Here is a 20,421-nt window from a genome sequence, read left to right on the forward strand (position 1 = left end):
AAGACTTCAGATTTGGCCGCGTCGGCCTTTGGAATTTCATCCCAGCTTAATCCAAGCAGAGCGCCGAGGTTGGTTATTACATGTCAGTGGTCAGACTCGGAGGAGATGTGGAAGCTGCGCTCGCTCGTCCCACAGCGCAACTGATTGACTCACAGACGAAGGGGCCAAAAATGTCCTCACGCCAAGTGGGCACGTCGTCAACAGACTGAACCGGAAAAAAAAATAGGCAAATCTATTGTTTTGTTTTGTTTCGTTGTCTTTGGGTTCGGAACTGAGGAGACAGTTTTTGATGTGTACAAAGATGATGTCAAGAAATTCTATAAGACAGAATCAAATAGAACTTATTTATCATGTAAATAGCCAATCTTTACAGTAATTATGAAAAAGTATGAACTCGACTTCTTCTGAAACACACACTGCTTGTGACCAGAAGAGGAGCCTTACTGACTCTCCAGGGGAACCTGTTTCCGCGGCGACTGGGTGAAGAGGTTCCTGCTGCAACGCTCCTGTTGTTTCGACGATAAATATTTTTCTATCTGCTCCCGTCACTATTCTACCATTTCAGAAAAAAAGGAAAAAAAATCTGTTAATAAGGTTATTTCTCAAATCCAGTCGTTTTAACGGAGGTGAGACTGGGAGCTGTGTTGATGTGACATGTGTCAAGTGTCGGACGTCCAATCAATCCATTTTCTTTGTGTTCTGAGTTGAGAGTTGCCACACGATGTGTTGCAGGTTGCATCCACCAACCACTCCTCTGTTTAGGTAATCCAACACAATCGGCCGTAGGGGAGGAGGCGTGTGCTATAAGTTCAACATGTCAAAGATGATTTTAGTGTCTCTTTTTTTGATGTGCCATTATTTAGTTTATGTTTGTACCCAAATCCAGCCCAGAACAACAAATAACCCAAAAGTCTCCATGGTTCCACGACTCAGAAGGGCTCGGTGCCCTTCATGTACAGGACATTGCATAAAATGCAGTGGATTCGCTCAGTACGGTTGCTTAATAGTGCTGGTGGAGTTTACTTTGTAATAGCAGCTGTGCCAATGTCTTTATAATGGGAGCTCTCTCGATTCTCTCCATGTATTGTCTTGCCTTGCTCTATATCACCCCTGCTAACTCCTTGGCCTGAATCTTCTGTCTGCCTCTTGGTGACTCGGGTGAACCTGTTTAATGATGTTCTATTCCTGTCCGCATGCTGATATTTCGGGAAGCGTTGCCCAGTTAGGGAGGAGCACTGAACCAGAGACAAACAGTGTGGGAGATATTTCCTGTCTGAAGTGCCCTAGAACCAGAACCACATGTCACGGACGAGTCCAGTGATTTTAAAGCAACTTGTTTGCTGACCCGTCCTGCCCCTGTCTCGTCTAAAGCAGACTTCCCTGGCACTATATAGGCTGTTGAGCTGAGAGAGAGGCTCGTGTCGGGCACTTACTCCAGAGACAGACTTTTCCCTTTAATAGTCTCCTGCTAGCGCTCAGCTCCCCATATGTAGTAATTACTTCAGTTTTCAGAACAGCGATAATGCTTCAATTCAGTCCAAACACAATGATCAAAGCTACTTTGCCCTTCATGTGTAATTACAAAATGCTAATAAAATCTGTGTATGTTCACAATTAAATCAACTACTAATAAGGGATTGATTAATCTCGACTACCTCCCTGATAAAATCAGATGTGTTCAGCGGAATGCTGGAATCCGGCTGCCAGTAATTATTTAGTCTTTTGTCCGTTTCCTTTGCCATCAGAGAGCTGGAAGCACAGGCGCTGCATGCTAATGATGCATGTTGGAGCTGAACTCCAGGACCGTCTGTGCGAGCCCCGCGACGCCAGCAGCCTTTATTTTCCCCGTTTGCCTTGTTTGTTTATGGTTTTGTACACCCCGAGCTCCACGCCACTCTTCTCTGCTTCCGTTTGGGCTCTGGTCCCCACTGGGAGCACTTTTTATTTCTTTTGTGCTTTTTTTTCCTCTCTTCTCTTTTTGCTTGGGGTGGGGTGAAGAAAGGTCTGAAAAAATTGCAGAGAAAACTTTCATATTTTCAGTGTTTATGCTCAGAGGAGAAGCTAAACGCAAATCTGAAAGGAGAGAGAGGGAGGAGATGAGAGGGAGAGCGGGAGATGCTGAGCAACAGGGAGGATGCAGACGGACAAACGTGACGGCAAAGTGAAGGAGGAGACACAAGCAGCCGAACCAGAACAGTGGGAAGTGTCGCCACACGCTCAGGCCAATACGTCCTGCGCTCGGTGGAGAGAAACACACCTACACCTAAACAGACACCGGTCACATCAGCCCACAATCCATCACACGTAAACACGGACAGGCAACACACGTTTGACAAATGATCCCAGGGTCCTCGCAGGTCCGTTCCCGTTCAGCAAGGCCTCAGCGGCTCCTAATCCATTACCTGATAAATAGATTGGAGGAATTAATTCGGAGCCAGACGCGGGTTTGCAGCTTTTCCTCCTCCACATCTGTGTCTCACCCAGCAGGTAGCGCTGGTTGAGGCCACACAGCACACGGAGTCAGCACATATCCGGCAGCTAAGCAGGACACAAACATGCTAACGCACCCATCTGCAACGCGACATTCCCAAACTGACGTCCTCTTTTTATTGTGTCATCACTATGTGTGCGCTCGGCAAAGTGGGAGGAAATAATAGTGAGTCGGAGCCCGGAACGCCAGGTGTGTGAGTGTGTATCTATAGCGGCACCTTCTCCTCTACCTCCTCTGCACCAACATCTCCATTAATGATGTCCAGGCCCGGTCCCAATTGATTGTTATTGTTCCACGCTGCTTCGCATTAGCAGCAAGTCTTTAACCTCCGACTCATATTGTCCTGACTCTGTTTTTCTGCCGTTGCTCGTGTCAGAGGGGACGGAGAGGGAGGGGCGCTCATTAACCTCCGTCAGGGAAACACGCTTTTGGTCGGTCTGACGAAGCCCGTTTAGGCCTGTAATTGGATTTAATGTGAGCAGAGAAAGAAAAAGGATTGTAAATGTTTTTTTTTTTGTTTTTTTTTTTATATCGTTTAAATGGGCTGCAGCGAGAGAGAAGGTAGAGAAACAGACAGAAAGCAATATCAAAATGAGGCTTTTCTTGCAAGCTCGAAGCACTTTCCCCATTTCTGCTGCCGTCTAAATGCTTTTCAAACCACTGACCCCCGCTGTTTCCTTCTCATCCATTTCCTGCAGACAGCATTGGTTTCTGCAGGATGTAAATATGCGCTGCATTGTTTTCTTTGGTAGTTGGTTTGTTGTTTATTTTTGTTTTGTTTGTTTTTTTTTCTTCTTTCTTTTTTCTTTTTGTTCTTTTTACTGTATTCAGACCTAAAGCATTTTTGTGGAGACCTGGTCCAAGCGCAAAAACATGGCTCTTCTTTGAGTATATTATTGTCAGAAAATGTTTTGTAAAAATTTTGATGATGATATCAGAAATAAACATCTGAAGATGGGAGCGGAGTCTTCTTTTGTGGAATGTTTTCAAGGGAAACTCATTTTACATCAACGCATTTACTTATGGGTCGTACTCTTCAGGATTTAACTCATGATATCAAAGCAATAATATGTTTTTGGGGGGATTTTGATTATTCTCTTTGTTGTTGTGTTGTTGTCTCATCACAGAACATATAAACAAGCGCAGACGAGACGAGTTCTACGCCTTGTTTTTGTCAGAGTGACACACTGTGGATAAGACAACTATACAGGAGCAGTTGTGTTACAGTGATGCTTAATGTGCTGTTCAATATTCCACAAAAGCGCCTATTTGTCAGATGACAGTTGTGCTGTGTTTTCTGTCTTCCAGGCTCTGATTCTTAAAACAAAGTACATCAGAAGGAAGGAGGTGTGTGTACAAATTGAAAAAGGAAACAGAATTGAGGGGAAACCCTTCTGAACAGGCTGTTCGTGCCTAATTAATGCTTTTACCCAGAGTGCAGGTTCTTCACTGCTTCAGCTTCTAGTGCTGTTCATGATTTAGCCCTTAAAAAAAGGCCTCATGTTTTATTGCACAGTTGTTTCTGCAGCATGTTCCAAGCTCTGAGCTTTGGAGGGAGGTTTCAGACGTCGTATACTGTAGCAGAGGCACATTTGATATATATACTGTATATATGTACATTGTCTGCAAGCGTCATCATAGTCTTCTTAATTCTCTGATACAATTTAGGGATTTAGGGATTAGAGGAGGTTCCCTTCAGTCATGGTGAGATGCAGAAGGGACGTCTCTACCGGACAAGTGGAAGCTATTTTAACGCTCAACAAACATCTAAACACATTCTTAGTAATGAGTGTAATCTGGACTTTTCACCACCTGCATGACTACAATCACAGGGTCCAGGGAGAGGCAAGCGGTCCTGCTGACAGCCTGTGGTTAGGCTCCCTCAAAATAGCAACGCCATCCACAAAGAGCACCACCGAAGAAGATGCAACGCCAGACGCCAGCGTGATCGCACTGTGACAGTCCCTTCACAGTGTGCGAGGAGACTGTCGCTCCCCGGCTGCTGGAGCTTCTGAGGAATTCAAGACAAAAGTGGTGTTTTCGAACCTGCCGATGCAGCGAGACGACGCCGCAGGTTCATGGCTGGTCTAAACACCAACACATCCACGAGCTGAGGTGCACTTCTGTGCACGGAGCTCATTCAAACTACGTGAGTTTGAAACGTGTGCCACATAATCCAATGCTGTTTGGGTCCAGATACTGTGAGCCCAGACCTCTCCGGTCTTCATCAGGTAGCGCGTTCTTGAAGAGTGGAACCCCTGTTCCGACTGAACGTTCTCAGTGTCCATTCAGATGCTTCTCCATCATCATCGACGCCTGTCCTCGCTGTGAGTCACCAAAAAACCAAACCGACGAAAAGCACGCGAACGGCAGCCACATAACCCAGATTTCAGAGTTAGTGTTTGTTTTACAAACTTTTGGGAGACAGCGCTGACGTTCGCTCAGCGAGGAAGTGCACTTGACGCACGCCTTGACTTATTCGTAGGAACCAAATCCCCTCAGCGCCGCCGCGGCGTCAGTGTCGCGGAGACGGGAGACGTGTTGTGCAGCCGGCTGTCACTTCACATGCACTCATCACGGCGTCAGCGCCTCGGAGGAACATGACAGCGGCTCTGAGTCCGGCTGGAGGCGGATTCAGGACAGGAGGTCCCGCTGTCTTTTACCGTCTCCTGTGATGATCACACGCCTCCGGAACAACGTCCACGCAAACGGCGACACGTGAGTCTGTCTCTCATCACGGTGGAGGTAACGAATTCAAGCGGGTACAGGCGGTAACTAATTAATGAACATACAGTAATACATGAAGAAGAAAACGTGACGTTCTGAACATGCAGACACTGATAAAAGAAGTATTTAGATTCTTTATTGATAAAAGTATTTTTGCATGATAGTTCATGAACTGAAATGCGTGAGCTCCATCTGCTCTAAAACGCCCAATTGGCCCGTTGGAAGGAAACCAGTGTTCCCTGTGCGAAGGCGCAGCGTCTGAAAGGTTAAAAGGGTCCGAGAGGCCGCTCTCTCAGCTGATTGCGCGCAGCCCACCTCGTCTCCGGCGCCGTAAAAACCGCCGCGCCGCCCGTGGCTGCGGGTTGATTGGTCGAGTCCGGTGGCTTTAAGTGTGCGGTGTCTGATTCTCAGTGACCTTTGAAAGCAGTGGGATGGTGTCGTAGGCCTGAAAAGCTCTCTACTTGAAGCGAGTGGGGAAATTCGAGGCTTTGAGACACTCTGGCTTGTTTCTCTGTGTTTTGTAACTGCACCTCTCTGTCTCCTTCTCTTCCTCTCCGCAGATTTCTGCTTTTCCTACGTCCTCTGTGGGTAATGGAGCTCCTGGGGCTGTGAGACGTCCTCACACAGCCTTTCAGCGCTGCGCTGCCCAGTCTGGACCCACATTGTTGGTCTCTGTGAGCGACCGAAGGAGCCGCCCCCCCTCGGCGCTTTGCTGCACGTGTCGTCTCCATTAAAAGAGCAGTCGGCTGTTCTTTTAGAGGTTCTGCTGGTGTTTTCTGTTTCTATTCCTTAAGGTTATGGCACAATATAAAGCTTTTAAGCTTTTCATATTAAGAATAGATAGAGTTTAGTTTTGCTGATGGGTTTTGATAACAAGAAGAAAGAGATGAAGAATCGATACAAAAATGAACAGAAAGCAAACATCGCTCCGCAGGTTTTCCTCTCAGAGAATCACACAGACAGGAGGGCAAACGCTGCCTGCTAAGTGCCAGCGGGAGCTTAAAGCCGGGCTTTCCCTCCGCAGCACCAAGCCATTCTGTGAAGATAACAGGCTGCACTGTCTGCTGCGCTTTGCAGGTTTCCTGGACTCGCGCTTAATAAATCTTTACCCGGTGTTTCTTCCAGAGGACCAATCAGCAGCTCCCGCCGGTGCCGTGGAGGAGGAGAAGCATCGCGGTGAGGGTTCACGATCCCGAGGCCAAGCTGTGAGCCTGAAAGCTTGGGTTTAAGTAATGCAATGGAATTAGCATAGTGTAATTAACCGTGGTGCAATTAGTGCAGTCGGCACAATCTGCCTGATACTTCTTGCTAATTTTGTTGCAGGCGGCTTTTTTTTGTCCCAGTTTCCCACCAGTGCCTCCACTCACCTGCTGGACATCACTCGTTACCTGTAACGTCCTCCGGTTTTATCTCTTCTTGAATCGGAACCACCTTGAACACAACCATTAATGGTTTCTATTCATCTTTACTATGTTGGAAAACGACTTGTCCGCTCCCAGAAGCCTAGTGATTTATCCGCGGGTTGAGTTCTTCCTCGTGGGCCTTTTTTCTGTCTCGCTTTTCTGGCTTTTGTTCTGTATGAGGCATCTTTTACCCCCTCATGTGGATGTTTTAGTGTTTCTCATGGGGTGCAATCACACAGAACTGGACCTCTCTTCTCTGACTTAAACCACTTTTGTCTAAATTGGTGCTTCTTTCTGTTGGTGAGGCTGTCGAGGCTGAACACACACACACACACACACACACACACACACACACACACACGCACACACACACACACACGCTGGGTAAGGCCTTTAGTCTTGCAAGGGAGGCAAAGACTTCATTACAACTTAACAAAGCAAAGTGGAGCATAGAACAGCGAGCTGAGTTTCTGTATGGTACATAAATAGCTTAAACACGATCAGGTGCAACAGCATTCGTCCAATAATCCCCCGGGTCCACGCACCGCAGGGTGGAAACTGGCCAATTCTGCTCACAAACAGTAAATTTGCACATCGAACTACACGTCACAGTTTATATTTCAGATATTGTTTGTTTAATTATATAACGTATGAAGTAGGCACAAGGGCAAAAGTGAGATGTCAGTAAGACAAATGAGGCTTTAAATTCCTGCTCAACTGGTAAATAAACATACAGTTCAGATACTATGAACTGACTGCCAACTGAAACCTAATTTACTGTAAATTGTTTTTTTAAAGACCACACGTGGACCTGACCCTCGACCTCTGACCTCTGACCCGTGAGCTCGGCTTCTTAACTCTGCTCCAGGCTACGTTAGCTGCTTGAATGATTTGCATTGCGGGTTTGTCTGGCTCTCAGGGCCCCAAAGGCCTCGGCTGCAGCATCTAATCCACCGTAACTGCAATGTTTGGTATATACCGAAGCATTAAGGTGCAAAGCTTCAGTTGTACAATAAATGTGAAACTTGCTGGGTTTCACCCCCCGGTCTCGGGCTGTAACTGAATTCTGGACGAAATAAACGCTCTGGCTTGTGTGTGCTTGCGTCACATATCTGTCAAATTGTTCTGAGTTTGAAATCCCCAGACAGACTGCGCTCGCTGGAGGTCAAGGAAGAGGCCAGGCAGCATCGCTGAGGAGAAGCAGGGAGGAATGAGAGTACAAATGGCCGGAGCAGCCGCCATCATTTGAATTGGTCCAGTGCCCAGAACATGAGCAAATTGGCTGAGTGTCTGTGCGTTGTTTATCTCCTCTCCTCTATAAAACACTTTAAAATCAATCATTTTGTTCAAACTTGTCTTTAGGAGACTTGACCGGCATTACAGATAATAGAACTGTAAAGGCGCAGGAGGAGAGAAGATGGAAGAGTGAGGCGTCTACATAATCCCACCTTTATATACTTAGTCGTAGCTTTTTGATAAATCTGTGACCTCGGTTCTCTGAATCCTCGAGAGGGGGTGAATATTTTAAGGCTACAATCCGGAGTTCAGCTGGGTCTTCGCGGTGGGAATTTAATGAGGGACCTGATTCGTGCCTGTATTCAGATTTCAGTTTTATTCCTGGCATTAAGTGCCTCTTGTGCAACAGCATGTCTGGGCTGGCTTCTCTCCACCCGCGGCCCAGACGAACTGTATATGTGAGTCTGCCTTTTCAATTTCAGCAAAGTCCCATTACTGCTGCTACAGTAAAAGGCCGACGAGCTCTGTGTGAATAAATGATGGGATTTTCCGCGCGTTCAGTGAAGCACACATAATGTCTATTGATCAGCAACTTTGACTTAAAGAAGAGCTGATGATGGAAATGACTCCTAAGCATCTTTAGGTAAAATGTACCCAAAACTTTTGGCAATCAATACTTAGTGTTGTTCTTTGTATTCAAAATGAGCCTGTGCATCCTGTCACCAGTACATCTACTGATTTTTCAGTCTATATTACGTTTTATTTGATATTATACTTTGAGGACATTCTTGTGGTGGTTAGTTGTGAAGCCTGCTCTTATTTTTTGGCCAGCGCTGGAAACAAGCATCCACTGATCTGCATAAACACAACCTGGGCCGCACCACTGTGCCTTCCCACACACTCGCAGGTTTGCAGCCAACGAATTAACAAAATATGCAAAAAAAATAATTAAATAAATTGCTGTTGTGACTGAAAATGACTCTCTGGATGTATTTTCGTTTCAACTGGAGCCGAGCGTGTTTATTTGTTGATACGTCTCTCATTCCTAGAGGAATAATATCTGTTGGAATATTATGCATTGTAGCCCAGTGTGAGAAATTCAGATGCATAATTTGCTAAATGCTGAATGCTAACTAAAGCAGGGCATTCTTACTTATGCTCCATTTACTGTACGTTTCATTTCCATCACACACTCTCTCGTGTTTCTCAAAGGGCCAATGAGGAGAGACTTGTTTGGGGAAAGTCAAATATCAAGACGCATGAGTGAATCTTGTAACCGGCACAAAACAGCAATCGAGCTGAAACACTGAAGTAAGTCCAGCACCGTGAACCCGCCTGATAATAAACACGTCTGATGCCCAAACCGCTTCTATTGCTTGGCACATGTAGTCAAATCAAAAGTCTTGTTCTGCTGCACGCGGTCCTGAGGGTCAATCTAATTTACTTAGAGCTCTTTCATTTCCATCCTCCCCAGATTTTCTTTCTGTTAAGGCTTCTAAAATGGCATTTAAGCAGGGTAATGACAGAAATCCTGCTCTCAGCCAGCACCGAATAGTACAGTGAAGAGCTTTAACAGGCCACTAATTTGTCTGCATAATAGGCGGAATTTATCAAGGCACATTGGTCTCTGCAGGGCGGTGACTGTGCCAGCGGGGGTCTAATGGGAGGAAACGTCCATGAGCACCATGAGGAAGCTGCACAGCCCTGACCCCCTGACTTCTGTGGAGCTCAGAGACTGAGAATATTCAGCGATACTGCAGAATATGCTGAGAATCTCTTTTATACAATTGCATTTGCTGTGTATGTTGTTGTAGAAGATGCATTTACTGCCCTTAACGCGCTGGGTTTTATATTTCCCTTTGGATGTCGATGAATGTGTCGCTGGGCTTTTTGAGTCGGCTTCGTGTCTTGTCCCTCGTGTAGTTAGGACAACGCAGGAAGGGTTAGATCAGATGCCTCTGGTGTGTGCGCGTTACACACGCAGCATCCGCTGTGGCTGGAAATGAAATCAGGGGGTTTCACAGAGTGCATCTGATCCACGCTGCAGCTCCCAGCTCACTTTTGGTCATCTTCAAGGGTCCAAATCCCTCTTTGTCCTAAATCTGTCTGTGCCAACACACAACTCCAGAGTCCTTGTCGCTTTTCTTTCTAGTCAAACCCGGTTCTCTAAAAATGTACCAACTCAATGCAGGAAATAGATCTGAACCTCAATTGAAAAAACACACAGAAGAACTTTGTCTTTGAAAGTTTGTGGCATGTTATTTTTGGTAAAGCTCTTGTTTGCATCAAGGCTGCTAACTTCTAAAGAACTGCACCGAGCCTCCCGGGAGTAACAAGTAGAATTCAGCTCTCATCACTTCAGCATTTAAGCAGCTGCAAAGCTTAGACTGAACACCGCTATCAAACGGAGGAAGGCTCTTGTTTGGACAGCCTGACTTTCAAAGAGCCCTGGATCTGTGACATATTTACAAGTACACGAACTCCTGCGAGAGACCAGGTTAGTTACTTACTGTAGTCACTTCTCATGCGATTGCTGCGAACTGCAATAATTCAAAGTGCATTAGATATTTCAATTAATGTGATTGCACCGTGCATGGAGCTCATTGAAGAGGCAGTCATTACTATTCCATCCCTCCTCCATTCGCTATATTTACTGGAGCAATAATGCTGCTCAATAAGCTGCAGCAGCACAACGCATCCAGATCCATAATACCTCCTCATATATGCCTCAGCTGCAATAAAAAAACGCTCCGCTGGTGGCATGACCCACTGTTCTGTAATTCTCCAGCTTTTATTATTATACAGTTCCCTGCTGTCTTTGATTTATTAGCCTGTTTGAAGTTTATCCACTCATTATTAGTACGATGGCGTTGCTTAAATATGCTGGCTACACGTCGGGCTGCTCCATCAAAGCAGCCACTTTCCAGTAATACTACAATAATGAGCAGATTGTTTCAACGATCTCATAATTTAGGATCATTGTTTTCTTCCAGCGTTTACCTTCAAACTGAATCGTGACTGATTTTCCTCGAGTTCAGGTTATAAAAATGTCTTTGGAGCATGAAACCTAAAATTGACCAGTGATCACAGTTCATAGTTTGTCTAAAGCCTTTAGCAGCGCCTCATGCACGGTGTAAGACGTACGTAACATTTTTGATAAATGAATAAATAAATGAACACACACTCGTTCCCATGACCATGTCCTCTGCTTTAAGCCACGCCCTCTTCCTGATCTCCCGTCTGTCTCTCATTACCTGCCTCCGTCTGATAATCGCCCCCTGCTGTTAAAGGTACCAGGTTCTACTTTTTGGGTTCTGGGGGTTTTCGGCCGCCTGGTCCTCGGTTTCCTGTTTTGGGAGCGTGCTTTGGTTAACTGAGTGTTTGGGTTTGGTTGTGTTATGTTTTGCATTAAAGAATTGTCAGTCATTGATTCTGTGGTTCTTCTTGGGTCAAAGGGTCAATTCCCAGCTCGATCCACCATCTTGGAGCATAACAATTTGTTAGAATACAAGGAAAAACACTAAAAAGGGGGGGGGACTGTATGTTTTCTGTTTTCAGACACACTCAAGTGGGGACCGACATTTGACATTAATATCATGTGTTCATACAGTAGCTTAAATGTGTTTATTTATATGGGCGGAGTCAATCCTTTGTTAGGTACTTAGCTGCTCGTACTGCTGTGTATTGTGTGTGGGCACTGGTTCACAAACACAGATCAATCATGTGATTAGCTGTCACTTCAGCTGAAGTTAGAACAATTCATCCACTACATGTAATTTTCCTTCGTACTTGTCAAGGAGCCGTGTCGGCAGTGACATTTTGTCTAACCACATCACATTTTATGCTCCAGCTCAGCCCAGACCTTCCGGCCCTGCAGTGGTGGCGACAGGAATGATTGGGGATTCTTGACAGAGTGAAAATTAGCTCTAAAATACAGAGCTGCACTTGAAGAAAAGCTGGGACCAGTACCGCCCTGAAGCCAGGCCGGGTCTGTGGGTCGGTCCGACACCGCGGAGGACGGCGAGCGTGGAGAAAGGGAGACAAAGAGAAGGATTAGTGGGAGAAGGATGCTGGCAGGACTGGGAGCGGACAAACAAACAGCTCAACAGATTGACCGGGACGGAGCAACAGACGAACGCCATCGACTCAAAGAGTGACTCGGCCAAAATTCATAATCTTGTCACGACACTGGAAAAGAGAGAGTAAGGCCTCCTTCCAAGATGAGTCTAAATATATCACTCCTGAGGAATTAGAGAATGGGAAAACGGGAGGAAAATATGTCCTACGTGTTCTGAGCACACGGCACCTGCAGCTGCTTAATTACAGGATCAGTGTCTTAATTACTGTGTGTAATCAGCCCACAGAATGACTGTACTTTTCCTCATTACCTGAAGTGTCAGTGCCACAATAGCGTCTTCTCCCGCTGACGCGCCAGTGAAGACGTCACTTTCGTGTGCTGCTCACGGCTTTGAAGCCAAAGTTTGACGCTTTCACACTGAGCTGATGTCATTTGAATTCTGGATCTGCTCCGGGGCTCAGACCGGTCCGAAGCCGCGCGGCGGCGCCGACGGCCCTCACACCGACGACCTCACGCTCCCGACGGGAGTCTCGCTCAGAACCTGAGTTCTGCAGCGCTGGCAGCTGTTTAATGAGTCCGGGTCCGGGTCACACGGGCCTTTGACTGCAGCTCTCTGCATTAACATATCCTTTCTGAACTTAAAGAAACACTCCAGAAGTTACACCTTGAGACTTTAATTACGGGAAACTGTGGGCCATTAAATCAAAATTAGCAGTTTGTGCTGCAGCTTTCTTCTCTGCAGGCTGAATAATCACAGGTTCTTCCTTGTTCGCAGAGCGCTTGTTGAGAGGTGATGGACCTTAAAGTGTGATGAGCGTGTTCCGCCACCACGTAGCATTTACAGTAATTGCTGTTTATTGCTGAACCAAGGTGCTCTGTCACTGCCTTCACTGTACGTACAGTTTGTCAGATTATTCAGTGAGTTCTTCAGTGTAAAACTGGTGAAAAGAAAGTCTTCGGTTGCATTTGTTAAGGCAACAATAACCACCAACTGGTTGTCAAGACTACATTATATATTTTTCGAAATCTAAAACTTGTCAGTTTAATCCATCAGTCCATGAAGGTGGGAAATGGGAACAAGTTCTGATGAAGTTATTGTTGAAGCGCGACAGAGAGCGACTGGAGCAATTACGTTTGACTGGAGGTGTCACACGTATCACGAGCAGTGGAGAAAACACCGATGGGACCATTTAGCAGGAAGCAGTAGCAACAGGAGACTCTTGGCTGGAAGTCCCCAACAACTGACTGCAGCTTTATTTGGCCCCGTGTGCTCAGAGGGAGGAGAGGAGAGCACCTGCTCCTGCATTTAGACCTGCAGACGGAGAAGCTCTGGAGACAGAACCCACATCCAGCATTCTGTTGTAAATCCCATACGCCGTTAGCTTTACTCTCTTCCTGGAATGTGGGTTTAGCTAATTAGTATGAGCCAGGTGTTAATTAGCTGAAGCGTGAGAGGATGAGCTTTGGTTCTGATCCATACTGCTGTGTCTCATGGAACTCCGCGTCTTTGATCTCTCCTGCAGGGCTCAACGCGCCACTGTGCTTGTCATTTCCAATTAGGATGTTAAACAGATATTCCAAAGATCTCCCCCTCGTTGCCCCGTTCCCGCTCTCATCCCAGTCAGATGAGTGGAACAAGAGGTATGACAAAGCGGTGGAGTGAATATTTTCTTTCTGTCAAGTGTTCTGCTTTCAGTTGTGTGACAGCGAGCTGCAGCTCCGAACACAGAGCAACACCTGCTGAGGAGGACGTGGGGAGAATATCAACATAGCAACAGTTTCTGTCGCTTTGAATGAATCTGCATGAAGTAAGTTCTACCTGCCGGTGTAATTATTAGTTCAGGAATGGAGGACGATGCAGATGGAGCAGTTTGGACGTGAGCCTCTAAACTGGCAACGATGGGGCCGATTGTTCTGCTGAGACTGCTTCAAACCCTCTGAGTCGTGTTTCCTAAATACGCACTCAATCCTCCTCGTCTTTATTCTCATAGGGGCTCAGGGTTTGCTGGAGAACAGGTCGACAGTCCATCACAGAGCCAACGCATGACACATGGTAAGAACATGTTGACTCCTAAAGCAGCACCTGCCTGAAAGCAGGACCCCTTCTATCCATCTATCCATCAAATGAAATAACTAGCATAACGTTTTGGAACCCAGATCTCCATAATTCTACCAAAGAAAAAAGTAAACATTGAGTCATGTATGAGTTTGAACCCAAGCACTAAGATATGCAGCAATGCTCCCAAGAATAGGAGGAACAGCCAGAAACCAAAGGAGCTTCCTGAAAACGAGAAATAAGAGCCAAATAATCAGGATGGGATTCACTTTTGTTTAAAGAAAATTTAAAGTTATGATGTTGCTTTAAGCGAAGCAATTTCAACTTTAATAAAATAAAACAGAAGAGAAACGTTCGGCGCAAACACGTCTTTGAAATTCTTTGACATGTCAGAACAGCGTGGCTCTGCTCCTCTATCACTTTGGTGTAAAACAGACTCACGCTGCATCAAACGCCAGGAAATCAGTCCTCCTTGATCGTTTTGACTCTACCTTTCCAAAGTACAGGCTGCTGTGTGCAGATGAGTGCTGCGAAGCAGCACTTAAATGACTTGATTTAGTAGTTTAAAAGCACGATGATGTGTTTGCTGACAGGGAGCGTTTACTGTATAGATCCTAAGGAAGTCAGTTCTGTGCATCCCGTCCTTCACTGTGAGTTTGATCCACAGGCCTCGTTTCAAAGGAAGCCGTCATGGTGTGTACATGCAGCTCAGCAGGACGCCTTAAATATGGGGAATGTTTACCCCCAAACAGACGAGAAACACGACTCCCACAAGTTTAAGTGCGTCAATAATTGAAAAGCTAATGTGATCGTGTGCACGTATGATCGAGACCTTGATGTCGTGCTATGGTCCGATGTCCTGCTTTAAGACGTCGTACGGGTCTGACAAGGCCTTATCACGTCCTGACATTTTATTCTGATTCATGAAAGAGACGACGCAGCGTAAATATGCATGGAAAATGGATTAGTGGCTACAGGATTTTACTGGTGTCTCATTTGCATCTCTGCAGCGCCTCAAATATCTTGCAGCAGTCACTGCACTGAATCGTGTAAACACCTTTGTTTTGTGCGATGAAAGGCAGGTTGGGGTGTGTGTGTGTGTGTGTGTGTGTGTGTGTGTGTGTGTGTGTGTGTGTGTGTGTGTGTTGGGGGGAGGCATTTTCAGAACAGCATGCAAATACAGAATAATAGAGGATTAGAGGAGTCACATTTGCATATGAACAAACTGCTCACTTATGGGGAATGCTTGATGCCGACAGTCTATGGATGAACACACAGATGACTAATGTGTCTTGCTGATGAGCACGTGCAGAAATAACTGATGTTTTTTTTTTTTCTCATCGCTAGGATCCAATTGATGGGCTTACACAGAATTAGCCTGGCTGTGGAACTATAGGATTTGGCTGTACGGACACAGATGACAGGTCATTTAACATGCTGCTATAAAGCCGTGGCATAATGCGCTAATTGTTTGCCTGTGTAAATATGAACCCGTGTGCTGAACTGCAAATCTACGTGAGCAAACCATGGAGGAAATGAAGGGTTAATTGGGGATATGTGGCACATGCTGTGGACGGTGACGGTGGAGAGGATTCCTGGCTGCAGTAAGATGTTCAATAGAAGCTTTTAGGACACAAAATATGAGTCTGTGTGTGTGTGTGTGTGTGTGTGTGTATGTGTGTGTGTGTGTGTGTGTGTGTGTGTGTGTGTGTGTGTGTGGAGGGGGAGGAGACAAAGGGAACAGAGGGGAAAGAAAATCCATCAGAGATAGAAAGACACGTCACTCAAGAGGACGGCAGCCAGGTTTACACACATGAAGGGAGAGGAGCGTGGGGGGGTGGAACAGAGTGCGTGAGAGTGGAAGAATAAGGAATAAGAAAAAAAATACAATTGAGTGAGAGTCCACTCCACTTGATCTGGGAGTGAGAGATCTTCAAGGGTTTTGAAATGTTAAGTCGAGGAGGGTTGAAAAATGAGAACTGAAAGGAGCGTGAGTAAAGGGTGTGTGTGTGTGTGTGTGTGTGTGTGTGTGTGTGTGGGGTGGGTGGGGGTATGAGTATATATAGCACTGAAACACACTGTATATGATATTATATGAACAAACATCCAGAAAGGCTCTCATGTTGACATGAGATGATCTACAAACAAAAGGCAGATTTACTGCAGGAGGAAAGTGTAGTTAATTAAGTTGCAGACGCTCACAATCACTGAACAAATACTGGATTATAAGAAGTGACTGATGAGTCAGGAACGTGCTGTATTGGCAGTGGATGAAGAGATGGAGGCTGATTAAAGAGACGAGGAGCAGTGAGACTGTGGCTGTTCCATTGTTGCTTCCTGGTTTGCATGATGTAGATCTGCTTCTGATGACGCTGGAACTTTCAGAGCTTCGGGTTTTCAGGTTTTTACAAGTGAACAGATTTGTGCATTTCATATTTCCATATCGCTGCCTATCTGGAAGTCACTGCTGCATATCTGGAAGTCAGGCGTCTGTGGTTGATGATTAATTGGTGTCGCTTGTGTAAATATACTGTATGTAAACAGGACGACCTTGGACAAACACAGGTTTTATTTCAGAACATGGAGCAAAAGAGTAAAAATGAGAGGATGGACTGGATGGACTGTAATCATTCAATTAAACTTTACCTTCACTTCTCTATGAAGCCGAACCGTTGAGGAGGACAGTCGGGTCCTCATGAAGTATCACGTGAGCCTTCGCTCCTGCAGAGATGACCTGGATGCAGGCAGAAGGTCAAAAACCAGCACAAGTCCGACCGTGACATGAGTGAAACTGGGTAATGGGCGGTCGTGGTGTCAGAGGGTCAGATCTCATGTTCTGATGTTTATCCTACAGAGGATCATGTTATCATGTTACAGGAGTCTGTGCAGCATCTGCCTTCATACACGTCTAATGCTTTTCTTGACGAAACCTATTAAATACTTAACTTTTTTTCCCACGTTGCTCTTTGTGCTTTCACACATCAGGGTTATTTCGCTGTTTCCAGACTTTCGGCCATGTTGAAGCTGCGAGGTCACTGCTAATAGAAACTTAACCTTTCCTCTGCTGCTTCCATGCTCTGACTCTGACTTCTCCAACCTCCACAGTGATGCTCTTAAGGTTAGGCTGCTGAAGGAAAGCTTCTCTTAGCTCAGTTTACATCATAAGGAAGTGAATTTATCTCGACTGTTTGTGACTATATTCCATTGTAGCTGTGTGTGTTATTGTGTTTCTGTCTATTAAAACAACAAGTTGTTTCTCTCATTGCTTCAGATTATGGATCTCTGGGATCAGTTTGTAACTCTCTCTTCTGAGGTTCTGATAGTTCTGTTTGGTGTAGTTTGTGTCATCATGTCTGCTGGGTCCAGGTGAACCTGCTGCTGGTGTGTGTTCTCCACTCACACGCGGCTCCAGACCTGAACTCTCGGTGACCTCGTTCGTCTTGGACTCAGTGAGTGAGGAGCGCGCTGCTGTGCAGGATGTAGCTCGGTGCTGCGTGCGTGTGCCCATGCGCTGCGTTCTGACATGAGGACCATATAATGCTGTTAGGCACCGCTTTAAACCGCGAACGTGCCTGAAGATGCTTTTTGAAGGTGTTGAGGATACGACACAAAAGTAAATAGCTGTTGATAGAATTTTAATGACTAAGGTCTTTTTCAGCCTGTGTTACATTGTGTTATTCTGGTGGTGTGTAACACAAGGGTCATGCAGACACTACTGTAAACACACACGGTGCAATGACTGACTGCTGCTTTAAGGCACCGCGACCCGTAAACGCCCGTAAAGCATGCGCTGTAATGCAGTCGGCGCTGCTGTTTTCCTCTGGCGCCGCGTCCCTGGCTTCTGTCAGGCCTGGTTCCGTCTGGGCCCACGGCTTTTAGCAAACCACGTCTCTGCAGCAGCAATTGTGAGGAGACGCGTGTTTGCCATGAAACCAAATCATCTCCATGCGCTGCCTGGTCACTGTAGGCAGCAGTAGGACGGCTCTGCTCTGTCCAACACACGCTCACACACGCATCAGACGTCATGTACTGTAAACATCACACTGCTATGAATTCCCACAGAAGAGTCTGAAAACAGGTATTTTCAGTAAATCTACGTTTACCATTTTTCCCTGCGACGCTCAGTTTCTCTCAATCAGCTGTGTGATAGACTGACCCAGGAATATAAATGACATGAAGACCTATCTATCATTCCTGCTGCGTTCCCATCCCCCCCCCGCCTCCTTCAGCTGTGGAAATCAAAGACTGCTGAGGCAAGGGGAAAACGGACTCCATCAATCTCTGCTTGTCCCTAACAGTCACGTTTACCTGACAAAGTTGCACAGCACTCTGTGAAATGCGGTTCCATCCTGCCAAAGCCTTGGCTTCTGCCCCTGAAATACTGCTTCTTTCTTTATATTAAATTCCATGTAATGGGCCGCCCTGGTGTCTCAGCAGGCGCGGGTGCATAATGTGAACCTGCAAGATCATGGAATCTGTCTCATGACCTTCGTCACGCGTCTTCCTCGCGCTCTCGTTTTGAGGCTTATTTATTCAGCGCAGACTTGCTGAACGTGCAGGCTCACTTTCAACAGGGATTTGTTTAACATTCATGCTGTTGAACACTTCACCGAGGGCTGCCCTGCACTCATTCCAACCCCACAATACTATTAATTTGAAACCAAGTTTTCATCTTAAAGCGATTTTACTATTATCCAAACAGATTATTTACCCGTCCAAGTGGATTTTGGTATTTGTGAAGCCAAAGCACTTGGTGTCTGGTTTTGTTTTTCATCCTTTGCGATGCCATCTGTGAAATGTTTGACATGCAGCCACGAGCGTTTCACCAGGACCTGTTGCTGAATAATGAAGCTGTAACCCTGATAGAGAACGCTGCCAAACCCTGGGCTGAACACAAATCACATTTAAATTTAACATGTAGCCCGTAATCAAACACTAGACGAGTTCAGATTGTGATGATGCCGCTACAACAAAGTTTTTAGCGCCCAAGGGAAACGTCATGTCAGCATCATGAGTGCCTGCATCACATGCTCTCACTTCCACTACAGATACCCATTAAATAAGTAAAAACCGCCCGTGGCACCAAGAAGACAGTGGAAGCAATTGAGTAATTGAGGGAGTATTTTCTCTGTTGGCTTCTCTTGATGGATGCGGACTTGGTCTCCAAACAGCTGTACATGTGGTTTGGTTTCCACAGTCTTGACCGCAGTGCGTTCCAGGTTGTTGTGCGACACCATGGTCCTGGTTGAGGTCAGGTCTCTGTCGGGGGGTGAGCGGTGGCTGGAGGTGCAGCACAGGGAAGCAGCGAGTGGCAGCAGGTAAAGGTAAAGGTAAAGGTGGAGTGGCCGCTTCCGCCGTCCGTCAGGGAAACTCCACCCCACGCTCACATGTGGCAGGACACGCAGCTGTAGGAGCTCTGCGGGTCAGGAGGTCAGGAGGTCAGGAGGTCACCCAGGGAGAGAGACCGCAGGAGACCACAGCTTCAGTTCATCCACGCACAATGTTCTACTGCAAAATGAACCAAAGACAGCTTGCTTTTTAATAGATGTGATCAGTGTCTTTCGTCAGTGCAACGCCACCACACAGCCGTCACAACACACTGCAGGAATGGATGCGTCCTGTCATCCTCATAACGCAGCAGACAGGACGCTATGAGGCCAGTATCCTCTCACATGAACCACGTATCCTCAGGAATTGTGCCTAACTGTGGAGCCAAGTTGTGTTAAGTCAACATGACCACAGCTACGGGGCTAAAATGTTGGATAAACGACAATTGTGTCGAGCCGGGAGGCGGAGCAGGGTCACGACTTTGTCTGCAGAGGCCCCGCGGCCGTGTCAACACACTCACTGCAGGCGCTCCTTTCAGGTGCTCCAGCTCCTCTTCCCTCAGCGCCGTCCTCTCATTAGGCGGCCTCCGGGACCCGCTTCTGGGCAGCTCCTTTCTGGCCACGATGATAATGTTGATCCTCCAGGCTTTCAGCCAAACCCAGGGACTTTCTATACTTAGAAAGACCATCATATGAAGCATATCTGAAACAACATTATCAAGGCAGCAATTCAAAAAAGAGATCTTATTCAGGCTTAGTGGCGTAGTTAGCATCTGCTGTCTGATCTGTCTTAGGGCAACATCATATCAGAATAATGAGGACAGAGATGCTGCAGCCTTTACTTCAGACCCTGCAAGGAAGCTTTGAAGATCGTCCCTTTACATATTAGTGCGAGCTACAGGATACGTCTGAGTTCCATACGTCTCATAATAAGAAAAATCTGCACTCTGGCTGTAAGGACCACTTGGATAAATCTATATGTTGCTTAAGCATATTTTAATTGTTTCACGTTGTAAATGCTAATAAACCAAATCTAAATCCCCAGAATAAACAATGAAGCATTTATTAAACCCAATGTGTGCATTTTGTGTCATCAAGGAACG

At 46.2% G+C, this 20,421-nt stretch overlaps 2 protein-coding genes across 2 annotated transcripts in view; one reads left to right on the forward strand and one right to left on the reverse strand.

Moving 5' to 3' along the window:
• Positions 1–3,451, forward strand: part of LOC114866535 (leucine-rich repeat transmembrane neuronal protein 4) — a 75,878-nt gene extending 72,427 nt beyond the window's left edge. Inside the window, exon 3 of the mRNA XM_029168407.3 lies at positions 1–3,451. This exon is cut by the window's left edge and continues 1,475 nt beyond it. The gene's annotated coding sequence lies outside the window, so the exon portion shown is untranslated.
• stoml2 (stomatin (EPB72)-like 2) overlaps positions 1–20,421 on the reverse strand; it is a 288,761-nt gene that overhangs the window by 153,846 nt on the left and 114,494 nt on the right. The window lies entirely within an intron of this gene.

The sequence above is a fragment of the Betta splendens genome, chromosome 12, assembly GCF_900634795.4.
Source record: "Betta splendens chromosome 12, fBetSpl5.4, whole genome shotgun sequence".
Taxonomy (NCBI): Eukaryota; Metazoa; Chordata; class Actinopteri; order Anabantiformes; family Osphronemidae; genus Betta; species Betta splendens.